The sequence below is a fragment of the Corvus moneduloides genome, chromosome 3 (assembly GCF_009650955.1).
Source record: "Corvus moneduloides isolate bCorMon1 chromosome 3, bCorMon1.pri, whole genome shotgun sequence".
Lineage (NCBI taxonomy): Eukaryota > Metazoa > Chordata > Aves > Passeriformes > Corvidae > Corvus > Corvus moneduloides.
Window position 1 is genome coordinate 119,927,035 of NC_045478.1, and position 15,155 is coordinate 119,942,189.

Genomic DNA, 15,155 nt, shown 5'->3' on the forward strand with positions numbered 1-15,155 from the left:
TATTATTAAGAACGGGATTACTCACTCTGTACCTTTGGATGGCTAGGAAAATGAAAATGAAATGTCAGATGCAATTAGGAGAGATGCCACCTCCTGTATTCCCCGGACTCCTCTGTTTGTCGCCTTCCCGTATGACCCCCACTGGGAGTAAAACCTACAGTAGTCCTCAATGAAGTTGTCATGGATGAAGCTTATGCTGTAAGCACGGCTCTGGTGTGGTCTAGATGACTTTAAAGATCATGGAAAGCACCTAATATTTCATCCAAAATGTAAGCAGAAAAGAATTAACTCCATGGTTTTATTGGATAAGGAAAAAAACAATTCTGTGCTTTCAATAGCCATCAGCTATAGCTCCAGGTACTGTGATGTTAAATAATTGAGTCTGAACTTGCCAGCAGTGGGAATTATTACTATTGCAGAGGCAACATTTGATGGACAACGTTGGAGGTGGAAGTGGTTGTTTTTTGAAGCTGCTCTTGCCCGGACAAAAGGAATTTGCTCTCTGGATTGAGGCGGCAGCTTCGCACTTGGATGACACGAGTCCTCACCCCTCAGCCAAATCACAGGCATCCAGTGTATAGCCTGGAATGCCGGATTAGTGCCTGAAAGCTCTGCCAGAACCCCGCAAGTCGGGATAGCTTCAACCATGTTGTAACTACACAGCTTTGTAACCTCCCGGGGTGAGGATACGGAGTTTGGTACAGAGATGGATCCATCTCCTTGCACCTGAATGTCATATTCTCCTCAGAGCAAATGGATGGGCTTTTGCGTGGAGACTGCCATAAACACAGTAAAAACACTGATTCTTGGCAAGCAGAAGCTGTTTAAGAACCAAACGAAACTGCTGTAAAACAATAATTTGAAGGAGTAAACCAGCACTAACCTGCATGACAAGTTTCAGCTGATGCGCTGGGAAATGGCAAAGGCATTAAACTCCCCTAAGATAAGGGTTATAATAGGAACTCCAGTGACCCTCCAGTACAGTGGGGCTTCCGTGCTACTATAATTAGGGTTATTGCAATGAAGTCAGGCATATAAATGTTAACATTCTGCTCATTAAAACAGTTCTTTTCAGAGAATTAAGGATTCTGCATTTTACATTCATAAAGTGAATAATATAAACTTAACTTGCAGTTGCTTTGATTATGTGTTGGAAAGAGTTAAAATTCTCTATGTAGATCACTGTAGTTTTATTATGTAAGATGACCTTAGGAACTGTCATCCCCCTTGAATTTATACAAAGAATTCAAAGTAAAGGTTTTCTAGGTTACACTTCTTTTTTCAACCCTTTGTCCTGTCAGCTCAGTCCTAGATATCTTCATCTGCCGACATGCCCAGATGTGCAATGAATGTTGATTTGAGCTGGCCCCTCAACCCCTCCCTGCTGGTGTCATTAAAACCAGGGAGGTAGCTGCTCCCCTGGCATCTTTGGCAAGGCTTGGCTTTACACTGCGGACTAAATTATTGATGAAGAGCACTTCTGTCGCAGTGTGTTTTACCCACCTTTAAATGAAACAGTGCGGATAGAGCTGTCATTGCCTCCTCTCACTCCCTGCAACTTCTACATGACATTTATGATGTGGTTCAGATTGCACTGAAGCAATTAATTTCCAGTAGAGCCTGCACTCAGAATGAAGTTCCCTGACAATTACCAAGGGCTGGATTTTCAGGAAGCACACCACACAGTCATTGATACGGTATACAAAAGAAAACATCACAATACGCTGCAAAGGTTTGTTGGTCTTTTTCTTTCCCTGAATCTGGTGCTTAGTGCCTGAACACCCTTTTCACACCAATAACTTTTCTTAACGTTGTGGAGGAATCCTGGTGTTCAGCCCCATGTTTGGGCCTGATGCTGCTGTGTGCTGAGTGCCTCCAGATCCTGCAGCAGTCGGTAGGACCCAAGTTTTGCCATCTGTTAAGTAAAGCCTTACCAAAATGCCTGTCATTTTTGGTGAGAGACAGCCAATATCTTCACATCAGACATCTGTCTGCACCTGGAAGCAAAGCCTGTTTTTAATTCTGCATTCAGCCATTCAAGTGGTGCTGGTGCTGTGGGAGCTGCTCTTTTATATCTCTTCTAGCTGCTGTCTGAACACAAGGATGGGTTTGTTCTGGGAAGAAGCTGTGCTCCTTGCCTAGGGTTTGTGTAGGATAAAGAACACAATAGGTTTTGTTTACACAAGTTGTTTTCCTCATACTTAAAAGTCTTCCTAAGACCTTGACGGTGAGTTTGCCACATGAGCCATCTCCCAGTCTCCCCAATGATGAGGATTTTGTTCAGCTTTGGGATTTACAGCCTGTTTTATTGTAGAAGGGAACGGTGACCTGAGCATGGGACTAGACCTGCTACTTCTCTTGTCATGGGCCCACCAACTTCCAGAGTAGCTCCCAGAGCTGGACAGGAGTAGCCATGGGTTTGTATTTTAGTTGAAGCACAGCCAGCTCTGATGACAGCGCTGTCACGCTAACACGGGGTGAGAATTTGCACTGGCACCTCTGCATCAGGGTGATGGGCACTTCAGGAATGCACAGACGAAAATACAGACAGGATATTGATGGGTAAACTAATGTGTGGACTTGTACTTACAAGCTCAGGCTCAGAGGTGAATATTCTGACAACTGAAACGTTTTGACACAAGTTCTTATTAAGAAAACGTGTGAACCAGTTTGGATGAAATCAAAAGTGTCTTTACCCAGACCAGGAAACAATCTGCTGGAGACTTGGAAAGAGCTGTAGCTGGCCTTTCCTACAGTCCTGGTTTTCCTACAGCACCTCATGGGGTTGCAATATCCGAAGGTGACCCTATGAAATGTGGTCTAGTGTGCTTTGGCCCAGGGGATACTGTGGTGTGAGCACTAAGTTTAGAAGTGCATGGATTTAGGAACCTCTCTTTAACATAGCCTTTAAAATTCTAACTGTACTGCAGGTGCCTGGGATTTTTTTCCAAATGCCTGATATTTGAATTTCCTTCCAGGAAGAGACACTGGAAATAAATCAAGTGAAGGGATTTTTTTTTTTCCTGTGACGTAATTCAAAAAACCATCTCAAAAAGCACCCAATGCCTCCATCCCCCAGACTGATTTAGATTAGGATTCAGAGTGGCAGAGCATCTGGAATATTTGGAGGTAAATGCTACCTTCCTTCTCCCAACAGCGAAGCTCTTCCCCAATAGTTTGGTCTCAGTTTTGTGGTGAGTGTGGCGAGCATTCAGAGTTGTTGGTGTGGCTGCACTACTGCAAGCTGCCTTCAAAAGTCTCTTTAGTATCTACCAGGGGTCCAAGGAACTGCTGTTGAAATTGTTGGAGCCAGAATAAGATCCTATAAAAACTGAGTAAGGAATCTGGCGTGTTCTTCATACTTGAGTGAAACCTCACTTTTAAGGATCTCACTGTTGTTTTGCAGTTGAGGTTAAGCACAAAGTCTTGTGGGATGCATTGTGGGATTATGTCAGAGAATGAGGAATACTTACAGAGGAATTTTAGGACAGCAAGCACCATTTAAGGAGCGTTTCAAAACTCCTGTAGATATTTATGATCTCTTTGAGAAAGCCCTGGTCTTGCTACTTGTTCTTTAAAACACTCTGGGGATGAACTGCCTCAAAGAAACCCTGATTAGTTTAGTCCCTCTCCTTTATTCCCCCTCTTTTTTTCAAATTTATTTTTTTAAACAAACCAGGAATTTATCATCACACCTACTTCTGCAAAGTGGTATTGTAGTGCTGTAAGCCTGATATACATTTTTCATGTAAAAACACAACCTGTCAATCGACATTTTCAAACTCCAGTGTCTCTACTTAGCAATGTAAATAAAACTGCTTTATTTTCCGAGGTTTAGGAACTATGAGGGATAAGGTATAGAAGGAAGGAATCACCAAGAGTGTGAAGAAATAGCAGCTCCAGATTTTTTAATGGAACAGGTTAAAATTTCTTTTTGAGCGAAAGTTAATATATTTAAATACACGTGGGCAAATTCCCTCATCTCCTGGAGAGTTAGGACACGAGTCTGTGCTCTGTAGCAGCACTTTGCTGCTGGTGCTGCAAGTGTGCTTTGTACCCATGTTAGAGGATGCTGCTCCAAAGCAGAGAATTAGACTTCAGCATGTAAAATAGGGAAATGATGCAAAGCAATTTGAGTAGGAAATCCTGGGACATTAGTGATGCTCCAAGTGCAAATTTTAATATGGATTTAACTGCAGAGCTGCTACTGAGGCCTCGGTAATGTTATTTTAAGGTTAATTTGGAAGCCTCATTCGAGGTTTTGGCTGCCTAACAGTCACTGTCATTAGTGAGAGTCGCATGGTTGAGTTCCTGCCCTGGAAATCTTCCTCTCTCCAGTTGTTTATGTACATAGAAATAAATGAGCAAATAGACCATTCTTTGAGGAGACAATTTGGTGTATAATAACACATTAATGTTTTAATCCAGTCATCGGTACTCCCGCAAGGCAGGCAAAGGAGCCTCAGATCTGAGTTCTGAACCTTTTCTTAATGACAGATTTCTTTGGTCAGAAGCAAGTCAAGCTCTCCCTTTGTCATCCTGGCTTATTTTTCAGTCTTGCTGTCTTTCCACAAGACAGCAGTGAGAGATTGCTATGAAACTAATTAATGTCTGACAGACAGATCGAACCAAATATCCAAAGGATTCCGACTGTAGTTCATTCCCCTTTACAGAGCAGAATACCACGAGGCAAGAAACATATAGATGACATTATTATACTAACAAATAGCTGAGGGAATTTTCTTGCTCATTTTATCCAAATTAGACAATTTAAGACAATTATGGTTAAACTCCCCTCCCAGACTGCAGCTCAGTTTCCTTGATGTGTTGGTGGTTGTAAAGAGATACATATGAAATATTACCTAGGAGGGAAGCTGTGTGCTTTAGTGGACCTCTATTGTCTCTCAGACTCGACCACAAGGGAGAAATAAGGGTCATGTGTCATATATGCATAGCCAAAGTATAGAAGATTTATGACTTAGTGAATATGTAGATACGCTGGTGTTCTTGACCAAGCTGTGGAAGCTGTCCTTGAGTGTGTCTGAGGTTTTGCTGTTAAAAAAAAAATACTTCAAAGCGAGAAAGAGACAAACAATTACACACACGGAGTCTTGGAACACTTGGGCAGTGTTCTCTGCAATCGCAAAAATAATGACTGCTCATCCTGGTCTCTTGGGGGGGAAATTTCCATATTTTTGCTTTCGAGGCACTTTCAAAGCCATTTACTGCCATAATTCATACACCGCTGGATTAAGAACCATATGCCTCTTAAAATCAGCAAGAGGCTATGTAGAGGATTTGCTGATTTAAGGAAAAGGCAAAAATAAAAATAAAATAGGCAGATTGAGACCTACTTTTACTTCAAAGGGTATAATCATACCAGTTTGGCAGTCCACTCATTAAGAAATAGTTCCTGATTAATTGGATAGAATGACAACAAAAAATATCAAACCACAGTGTGTTGACCACTGCATTTGATTTTATCCTTACTGTGGTGTCTGTTGGTCACCAGCTACCTGTAATTGTTGGCAGCTCATTCAACACAAGCTGTATCCAGGGGATTGAGCAGTGCTGGTGGATCAGGAGGAGAACATTTCATCTGCAAAACAGAAACCAGGGAAGGTCCTGTGGCATCAGCTCTGAGGGATCACAGTTTGCTACATTAGATCACAGCACGATGCAAACTCACTGCGCTTCTCAGCAGAACATGCATGGATTTCACTGCTCTGAAGTAAAATACCTCCAAATTCTACAATTCCTAATCTTTTCTGCAAAGGGAGGTGGAAAGAAAATCTATTTTCTCTTCATCATCCTGATGGCTTTTTCTATTTAAAACCAACTTGCCCAATGATAACACCATTCCCAGTGGACAGTATGACATTAAAATAAAATCTGCATCAATGCTGAGAACACGGGTGCAGATACAGAATTTGTGTCTCCTTGGCTAAATTGTAATTAATAACTTTTCCTAAACTTGTTGCTTATCTTTCTATAAGAAGCTTTTTTGGGTTGTTTATTTGCTTAAATTACAACAGGTTTGTTCCTGTTTAACTAAAGGCCTCTCTTGTATCAAAATAGACTCTAGTGTCTGACTCGCTTCTACCCGGACAAGGTCGGGATGGCTGGATAAACAGAAGTTTAAAGGCACGTTCCTCTTTCCTTTGTGGTGGTATTGCTGTCAGTGGTAGGAAAAAGGGAACTACGAGAACATGATGGGATTCCTGTCAATGCTGGCTGTCACTTCAGTAAGGGGCCTGTTCAGTCCCCTGTTGGTTTTTGGGACAACCCAGTAACTTGTTGAACTGAATATTTTGCAGAAAGAACCTTGTTTATGTCCCTCTTTAGTTTTAGTGCCTGGATAGCAGCTCTTGGGGAACATTTGCCAGAAGCTGCATTGATTTCTCATTTCTCAGAAGGCTCCACCTGGAGCCTTTCATCCTGCTTGGGCCAACGCAATTTGGGAAGGATTGGAATCAGTAGGACACAGTTTAGAGGAGAACAGGGAGGATAAATCAGAACCCCAGAAAATGTGGCTCACAAAGATTAAAAGAAATGGGTTACTGAGCCTGAGGCACTGATGTCTGGGAGCAAGACTGTTCTTTTCAGATATATAAATCTCCCTATCTGTGCTGGACAAAGCAATGGACTGAAAGTAGCAAGATCCAGGCTGGATTTTAAAAAAGCCTTCCTGGTCAGGGAGGTTATAGCAGCACCAGAGGAGGTGGCTGGAGTCTCTTTTACTGTGTCCTGCCTGAAGCAGGTAGAGGAACATCTGGTAGAAAGAATTGTAATTTTCTTTCAAAGGAAAAATGACCTTTAAGTCTCAGGGTCTTTTCCCACAATGTGCTTCTGGATCTCTCCATGCAGGTCCTGAAACTGCTGTTGTTACAGTATATTATAGTATTCCTGATAAGAGATCATATAAATGAAAAATTTCCTGCTTCCCCTCCTTTTCCTGGAAAGATGCTATCGGTAGCTGGAAAACCTCAGAACAAAATTGGTTTGAGTAAAGGCTATTTGCTTTCTGAAATTTTTGTAGGGGCTGACAGGTTCAAAAGCCTCTAGAAAAGAAATTTTTGCTCATTTTTGGTCTTTCATTTCTTTTTTGAGGTCTTAAAAGCTTAAAAGAAACCTGGCCTAAACCTCCACGCTTCCCATCCCCTTGGCAGAAGTACAGGACATCTGAGGATATTGACTGAACAAGCCCCCTGAATACAAGCCTTGGAATTCACATTTACTCCTGTTTGAAAGAGCAAACAATCACGTCTGCAATAATGTAAATTTTGCTTTCATTGTGACTGTACTCCCGTGAGCTAATTACATTTCAGACACAAAGCTTGTCAACTTTCCTGCTCTGTGGTGATAAAGGAACCTGCTGGGTAAAATAGCCACCACTTGTGTTATTTCAGGAAACATCTAGCCAACTGTGGGAGAAAGTCCTTGGTTTTGTGTTGAAGTAAAGGAACAAAGCAGGAAAACTCAAGTAGTTATAGTAAGTGGCCATAATGATCAATATGATTGGACAACACAGTTTAAAATTAATCACAGTCGTTGTTTAAGGAACCTGTCTGGTTTTGCCTTGCATGTCCTTTTTCATATTTATTGAGAGGACTGACTGAAATTGAGACCCTTTCCTCTGGGATTTAAGGCTGCATGTTTTCCTTTGCAGCCAGGGTGGGCTGGAGCTGTTCCAGAACTGTGCAAGAGTGGCTTAATTTCCTCCCAGCTGATGTGCTAGAGGTTATCACCCTAACCAGCTTAACCAGCTTGTCCAAGGAGAAAAAGAACATTCCACCAGTCCTTCTGCAATTCAGTGCTCATGTAGCCACTCAGTTTTGAGATCTATTTTAACTAAGCTATCTGGTTTTTTTTCTCTCTTCCCCCCCCCCCAGCTGAGCAAATAAGAGCACCCCCAGACTTGGATTTGCCAGCTGAAATGTGAAGGTGACATGGATCAGAGGGGGGTGATGAACAGCCCAACAAACCAGGGGTGAAGGCAGCATCTTTCCCTGCACGGCCCTTCCGATAATACGCTTCTGGGAGGAACATAAAGGCGCTTCCAGAGGTAGGTTTAGAGGCCCAGCTGACAGGTGCTGACTTGTTTAGCTGCTGTGCTTTGATTGCATTTGATTGTGTGCCCATAACCTGAGCAGATTCCAGAAAGGAGGCACATTCTGCTTATGGCAAGTTTCTCGTGCAATACATCACAGGTTTGGGGTGGAGCTTGGCCTCGCTGCAGCACTCGGGGTGAGAAGGGAACTCCAGGGAGTGTGAAGGAGGTTCTGAGGGAAGCTGGCACTTTGCTGCCTGCCCTGCGTCATGTGACGGCACAGGACATTCTGTTCTTTTGGTTGCTGTTGGTGTTGAGCTGTAATTTGGAGGAGGTGCCCACCCCCAAAGCATTGTAGCTTCTGTCTCACTCCACACCTGGCCAGGCGCTGGGGAGCTACAGGCGTTGTCTGAAATGGAGGGACTGGCTGGGAGGTGGGAGCAGATGGGAGGAGAGGGGGGATGAATTCTTATTTAGCTGCACCCAGTAGGTGAACACCAAATTTAGGAAGATGCCCTTTCCATCAAGAAGCTGACGGGAGTCACCCTTTCTGAACAGCTGTGACCCTGCGAGTCACTAAACATCACATCATTTTCCTTCAGTTAGCAGCACTAAGGGTGATACAAGATCAGGGAGGTCAAGCTCCTCTCTGATTATTTAATATAAACCCTTGTTGGTAGTTTCAAACCTTCTCCAGATTTTATCACACTGTTCACAACCTCATGTCCATTAACTTCAGCTTCATAAGGTCCTCAAAGCCTGTGCATAACCAGTATCACAGAGCCACACAGAAATACTGACTTCCTGCGAGGCTTTTTCCATGGGGAATGGTCACCCTCAAAGGTCTCCGTTGCACTGACAGGAGCATCCTCATGGGTGCTTGTCAGAAATATCCCCTGGAAGGCCACAGTTCATGGTTTTTAGGACATCTCTGCTTTGCTGATCAACATGCCAGTGCCTTCCTCAGTGGGACAACACTCCTTTATCCTGGGGAGAATCTGTCCCAAAGGACTGAGGAGATAGGACTGTAAAACCAAGTTTTACTCTGCTTCTAAATAGCACAAATGCTGCCTTTATTAAATGAATCTAAAAGCTTAGGTCAATGTGCAAGTATCCTGTTAAGCAGTGCTTGGCTGAACACTTCTTTCATTAAACAGTTGTTCTGAACATACTTGGTATTTTGAGAGACAATGGTGAGGACACGGTGGCCTAAAAGTGCCCTAATAGTGCAAAGTAATTTATTCCATACATTTTCATGAGTATTTTTGGTTATGCATTGCACACGTTCTAAATACATAATTACATGCTGTCTTGACCGATTGAGTAAATAATACATTAAAAAAAAAAAAAAGATGAATATTTAACAAATGGAGTGCAATGGCTTCAATGGGGGGGAACATAACATAGGTTTAAAAAACCTGCCTAATTATGCACTTAACCAAGACATGAGGACAGTTCCTCTAGAGCCACTATGGCCTGTCAAGTAAATAATATGCATTTTACAAAACCAACTAATTATGGATTTACCCATGGGACTGTAAAAGATCTGAAGATGCAGGTAAGTAATATGCACTTTATAGCTAACCATGCATGGGGAATTTAATTTAATTAAAAATCTGGTAGGTGAAAAAAAGAAGGTAAATAATGCCAATAATCTCTGCAAAGCCAGGACATTCAACTTAAGTTACCTCCTGTAACATCTTGATAAAGTCAGTGTACCAGTGCCAAATATCCAAGAGGGGGATTCATGTGGGTGGAAGTATTTTTGTTGAAGGAGATCTTACTGCTTTCCTAAAGTTCTCCATGATTCAAAGTGTCTCTTCTGGCCTTAGGAATGCCAGCTCAGGGTTCCTCTTTGGGATTACGTTGTGCGGTCAGGGGTACGGCGTGTCCAACATCTGATGCCTTTGGTCACACCTTTCCATTTTTCCCAGAGATCTTTATATGAGATTGGCTATGGGCCTCATTAGGGAAAAAAAATAAAAAGAACAGAAAACTGGGTTCATATTTGTTTTTATTAATATGCATTTCTCAATCATCTCTGTCATTCTGGAGGAGTTTTTTTATCTTTTTAGGGGGATACAAAGATGACTTCTTGTAAGCTGAACCACTAGAAAAGAACCACTAAGGTTTGAACACTCCATCGTGTCTCTTTTGGAAATAGCTTATAGAGAAAAGAGGGCAAAAGGTGCCATGCAGACTTCTAAAGAGTTTTGAAGGAGAAAAACATTCTGAGCTTAATCCTGCCAGGTCCCAAGAACATTGTGTGCACCTGAGTGTGTCACTAATCCCTTGTACACGACTGCACAAAAACTGGTGCCCAAGGAAGACTGACGTTTGGGCAGGCTCCCTTACAAGCTATCAAACCAGGTGAAATTGCAGTTAGGAGTGTTAATTAGGGTAAATGAGTAGTGCCCGTGTTTGCATGTGCATACACACACTCTTAGAGGTATTAACCAGGCATTTCTTCACTGAAGGCTTTGCCACGCGAGTCTGAAAGGCTGCAGCCAGCACATTTCCTTAGGAAACAGTCCCTCAGCCAAAAAGCACTAAACAGTTAATGGTGACCCGTCCTTACTATTCCTCAAACAGTACACAAAGCAATTTTGTATTTGTCTGTGTGTTTAGTATTCTTCTTTTTTTCCTAACATCTGAAAACCAGTGTTGGGACAGCTAAAATACCCCGGTCCCCCCTCAGATTGCTGGGTGATACACAAACACATTGTGTGAGATTCCCCCCCAGTTTTATACACCAAAGTTGTGTTCTGAATATAAATCCCTGCCAGCTATTGAGATCACAAGTATGAAATCTGAAACTGCTGGTTCTATGATGATAAAGGGACATGCTCTTTAAAGGAACCCAGTTTTGCTGCGAGCAATGAACATGGGATGTGGAAAGAGACCTAGATTTGAAGTAGAGTTTGAAATGCTGCAGGGATTCCATTACATCCTTCTAACACTCTTCTCTCTTGGTCAGATAGAGGCTTTTTTTCGTTGTTTATGTGTTTACTTTGAGAATGATAGATTGGAAAACTTCTATTAACCCTCTTCTCCTTGGCTCCCTTTCTGTCCCCACCCTCCCCCATCACCCACTCCCCAGCTTTTATGCAATACAGTGGTTCTGTATGGGATCTGAAGAACTGTATTGTTTTGCCACAAACCCATCTTCTCCAGCTTTTTCTCTTTCCTATGAAATACGCCATTCTTTTTAAAATGCAAAGTGGATTTGTGGTATTTGATTACCTACTGAAACCAGATCAGAAATTTATTATTAGGAAATCAAGTTTCATGCTAGGAGAGACTGGAGCACAGTCAAATTAACAACCTGGTTTGTATTTTAACAATGTTATGGTCTCAGCAATCTGCTTACGTTTCTTACAAAAAACTCTCTCAAAAAAAAAAAAAAAAAAAAAAAAAGCACCCAAACCCCCAGTTGCTGTTTATTGTTTAGAAATAGCTGGTTTTGCTTCAGAAAGCAGAGGAATGAAATAAGCTCGTGGCAAGCTGTGAGGGTTTCAGGACCAAACACTGCAAATAAAACTCAACTGGAGCTTTTGAGGAGTGAAAGATCAAGACTGCAGTGAACAATTTCTTGCCAGCAATTGCCTTGACCATTGGGTCAGCATTGGAAAAATAATATGATAATCTTTACATTAACTTCAGTAGTTTCCTTTGTGCCAATTGCTCCTATTGTGACTGTGCTCAGCTAAGCTGGTATGATGGGAGCTCTGCTACTGGACTGCTTCAGAGGAGACTTGCTTGAGTTCTCAAGCAAGGTGATAAGGACTCGGGGAATCTGACAAAAAATGTTTTATCTGAGCTGTTCTCTTAATTAAATTAGTCCCATTCCAATAGCCAGCTGAATAGTGATGTCAAGGAGGAGACAGCCACCTTATGAAACCTCTCCTGTAAAACGTACTGTATTTTTAGATTTCTTGGATTCTTTCAGTGCCATCTGTAGCTCACACATCACATTCTTTACCATGCCATTACTTTCCAGAAGTAGATGAAAAATCAGAAATTATTTTATTTAGGTCAGAAAGGGAGTATGCTGAGAAAACTCCTTTGTGAAGGGAGAAATCAAGCTATGGCACAACATTAGGGAACACAGGACTCATTAATTTAGATACTCTTTTAATATTCATGGTTTAGTAGCAGCATGTCAGGATCATAGAGCAACCAGTGCTGATGTTATTGCTGCCTTAAAAAGATTCTTGCCTCAGCTCCAGGCAGTTTAAGAAACATTTTTGGTTCTTCGCTTCTCTGATGGCCAAATCCCGCTCTCTCTGCCTGTTGGGAAGCTCTTCAAGGACTGGTACCTTTTGCTCCCTGATTAAGACCCACAGGAATTGTCCCTGAGACCCTTAGGTTGTGTGTGAGGAGGTTTCATAGGCCTGAGCAAAGAAATCGGGGGAGTTTTTTCCCCCTTAGCTTTCTTCCAATAATTCAGAGGGAATTGGAATAAAATTGGTGCGGAATTGTCGTGCAGCAGAGGGGAGAGGAGCACAGGGCTGGCCAGCGGTGCGGAGCGGCTGTTCCGTAGAGTGTGAGTGCCCTCTGCTGCACAGCCCGGTGAGCTCTTGGGCTGGGCCTCTCAACAAAGGTACAACCCGCAAAAAAAGCTCTCTCCCCCTCTCATGCACAGTGCAGGACGCACCAGAACTTTTTAAGGAACGGGCCACGTTCCAAGCTCAGAGTTGGTGCTGCCGTCAGTCAGTGGAATTTACTGCATCGACACCTACTGTAAATATCAGAATATTTAATGAACGTTCACAGTGGTAATTTCCAGAGTTGTTGTAACAAGCTGGGTGAATAAATCCAGTATCTATATGTGAATAAAGTGAAATGCTTTGAAGTACTTAAAAGTAAATTTTAATATATTCCCTTAGTGCTCAGGTCATTTATGGTCATAGTTCCTAACTCATTTATTCAGAACAGAATTTAAAGCAAAGAAAAAAATAATTTAAGTTCTTCAGGTGGAGCTTCTATAAAATCTAGCAAATCAATTTTAAATAAAGTATTTTAGCTATTAAATATTCATATTATTTTGTGCTTCTCCGTGTAACTTATACTGACAGCAGCTTTTATGGAATACTAATATTCTCTCACACACATTGCATATCTAAAGCTACTAATTACAAATCACATTTTACACAGGCTTTGAAAAGGAAGCTCCAATACTTTGTAGAATATTCTTTTAAATAGCCTGGTACAATATTAAATAATCATTAGACAAAGATTATTATAAAATCAGGCTGCCAAATTACTGACTTTGTGTTTTCTGCAGCCCTAATCTTTTATTTCTTCCTCAAGCAAAACTCCCACTGATTTGAAAAATGCAAGATTTAGGTCTATGGCAGGAAAGTGGAACATCCCTAAGATGTAGCTGGGGATGGTATTTCAGTATTATCCAAAAATTGGGTGCAGATTGTATTTTGGGAATCTACAACTGGGAGACTTTGCCAAGTGGTCCAAGGACATCAACAGGATGTAAAGTGCCTTCAGCTACACTTGGAATGTCAGCTGGAAACAGCTTTGAAGTGAATTCCAGCTTTATAATGAACAGCATTTTGGAATCTGCTGTAAGGGACAGTTCTTCACCTCTGGGGCTGCTGCTTCCATGGGATCCAAGGGAAAATGCAGCCTGTGTTACACTGCACTGGAGGGAAGCTGCTCACACGGTATCTCACGGTGACATCTTTTAAGTCACTCAAAATACCACCAGTTTTTTTCTGTCCCAAGTTCAGCACTATTCTGGAGAGAACCTTAAGAAGTTTGAAACATCACCATGAAATTAATGCTGTGGAAAGTCAATATAGTTGTAATATAACCCCACAGAAGTTAGCTTGAACATGCTGTAGAGTGGACTGGAAGGAGCACCTCATGAGTAGTGCAGGTGGCACAATCCGTCTGTGCCTCCTGACACCTCAGTTCAAATACGTGTTTGTTTTGCTGGCTCAGATCAGTATTTCCTTGTGCTGCCCACAATGATGTAAATCTGAATTAATTCAGGAGTCACCACACAAGAAATGTGTATTGCAAAGCTCTGCAAATCAGCACTGAAGGGCCTTGACAAAGCCGTGGGTGGTAAATTCCCACGCAGATATATCTTCCCTGTATCTTCTCCTGCTCCGTGCCATTGTTCTATTACTTCCACAAGGATTGAAACTCACCTCAAATCTTGCCGATAAATCAAATTCATAACCTTAAGTGGGTATGCAATTCCATGGAGAACAGGCCTGACAAAGACAGTGAGGCTGTTGTAAATACAATTGTGAGGCAGCCGCTGGCCCGGGGCTTTCCTTTAATGCTCCTGCTACTGCAGGCTGACATTGGCACAAATTTAGCCCTGGTACAGGCAGGAGCTCGAGAGCCACAGGAGATCCTGGGCTGGTGAGACTCTCTTAGCACTGTTTGCTGACTTCCTGGGTAATGTCAGCAATTCCTGCCCTCAGAGCCTGCAAAGAAAGGCACCAATCTGTGGCCAAGCTGAAGGCTGGGACAAAACTTGAATGAATGATGTTCAGTGATGTGCTGAGACCTGGCTGAAAACAGGAGATGCTGTGATCTTGGGTGTTGGCATTTCCATGAGCTGGTAGGTAAAAAAGGCATGGCAGAGGAGGTTTTAAGTTTTAATTCCATCCCTGGTGACTTCATAATGCAAGGGAATCCTGTCTGTTTGGATAGCAGATCCTTAGAACAGACCTCTTAATCTCATGTCTTACACTGTGAGAATTTTAAGAGTAAAACTTAAAACCAAAAGAGTTTCTTGAGTGTTGGGGTTTAGCCCTTTGTCTGAAATAGATGTCTGGATCCAGGCTCTGTTTAATGACCTTGGCCTTCTTATAAACACTGTCTGTCTGTTCTGTGTAAAAGCATCTCTACAAGTGGCCATGGGTGATCAGAGCTCCCAAGAGCCACCGCTGTCCTGTGTCTTGAGGGACACACGGAGGGACCTGGCTGTTGTTTAAACCCTTTGCCCTGCACATCTGCCATCCCTCCTCACACCTCATTTTTGGCTGTGAAGGCTGGGGAGTGGCTCTCAGGAGAGCTCCTGGGAATATGAAATACCAGAGGTAGTTTCTAGTGGTGTGTCGTGCTGGGT

At 42.4% G+C, this 15,155-nt stretch overlaps 1 long non-coding RNA gene across 1 annotated transcript in view; it reads left to right on the plus strand.

Moving 5' to 3' along the window:
- The first annotated feature begins 7,896 nt into the window (after positions 1-7,896).
- Positions 7,897-15,155, plus strand: part of LOC116441649 — a 178,983-nt gene continuing 171,724 nt past the window's right edge. The window contains exon 1 of the long non-coding RNA XR_004239205.1: positions 7,897-8,065. This is a non-coding gene — a long non-coding RNA (uncharacterized LOC116441649). The remainder of the gene's footprint in view (positions 8,066-15,155) is intronic.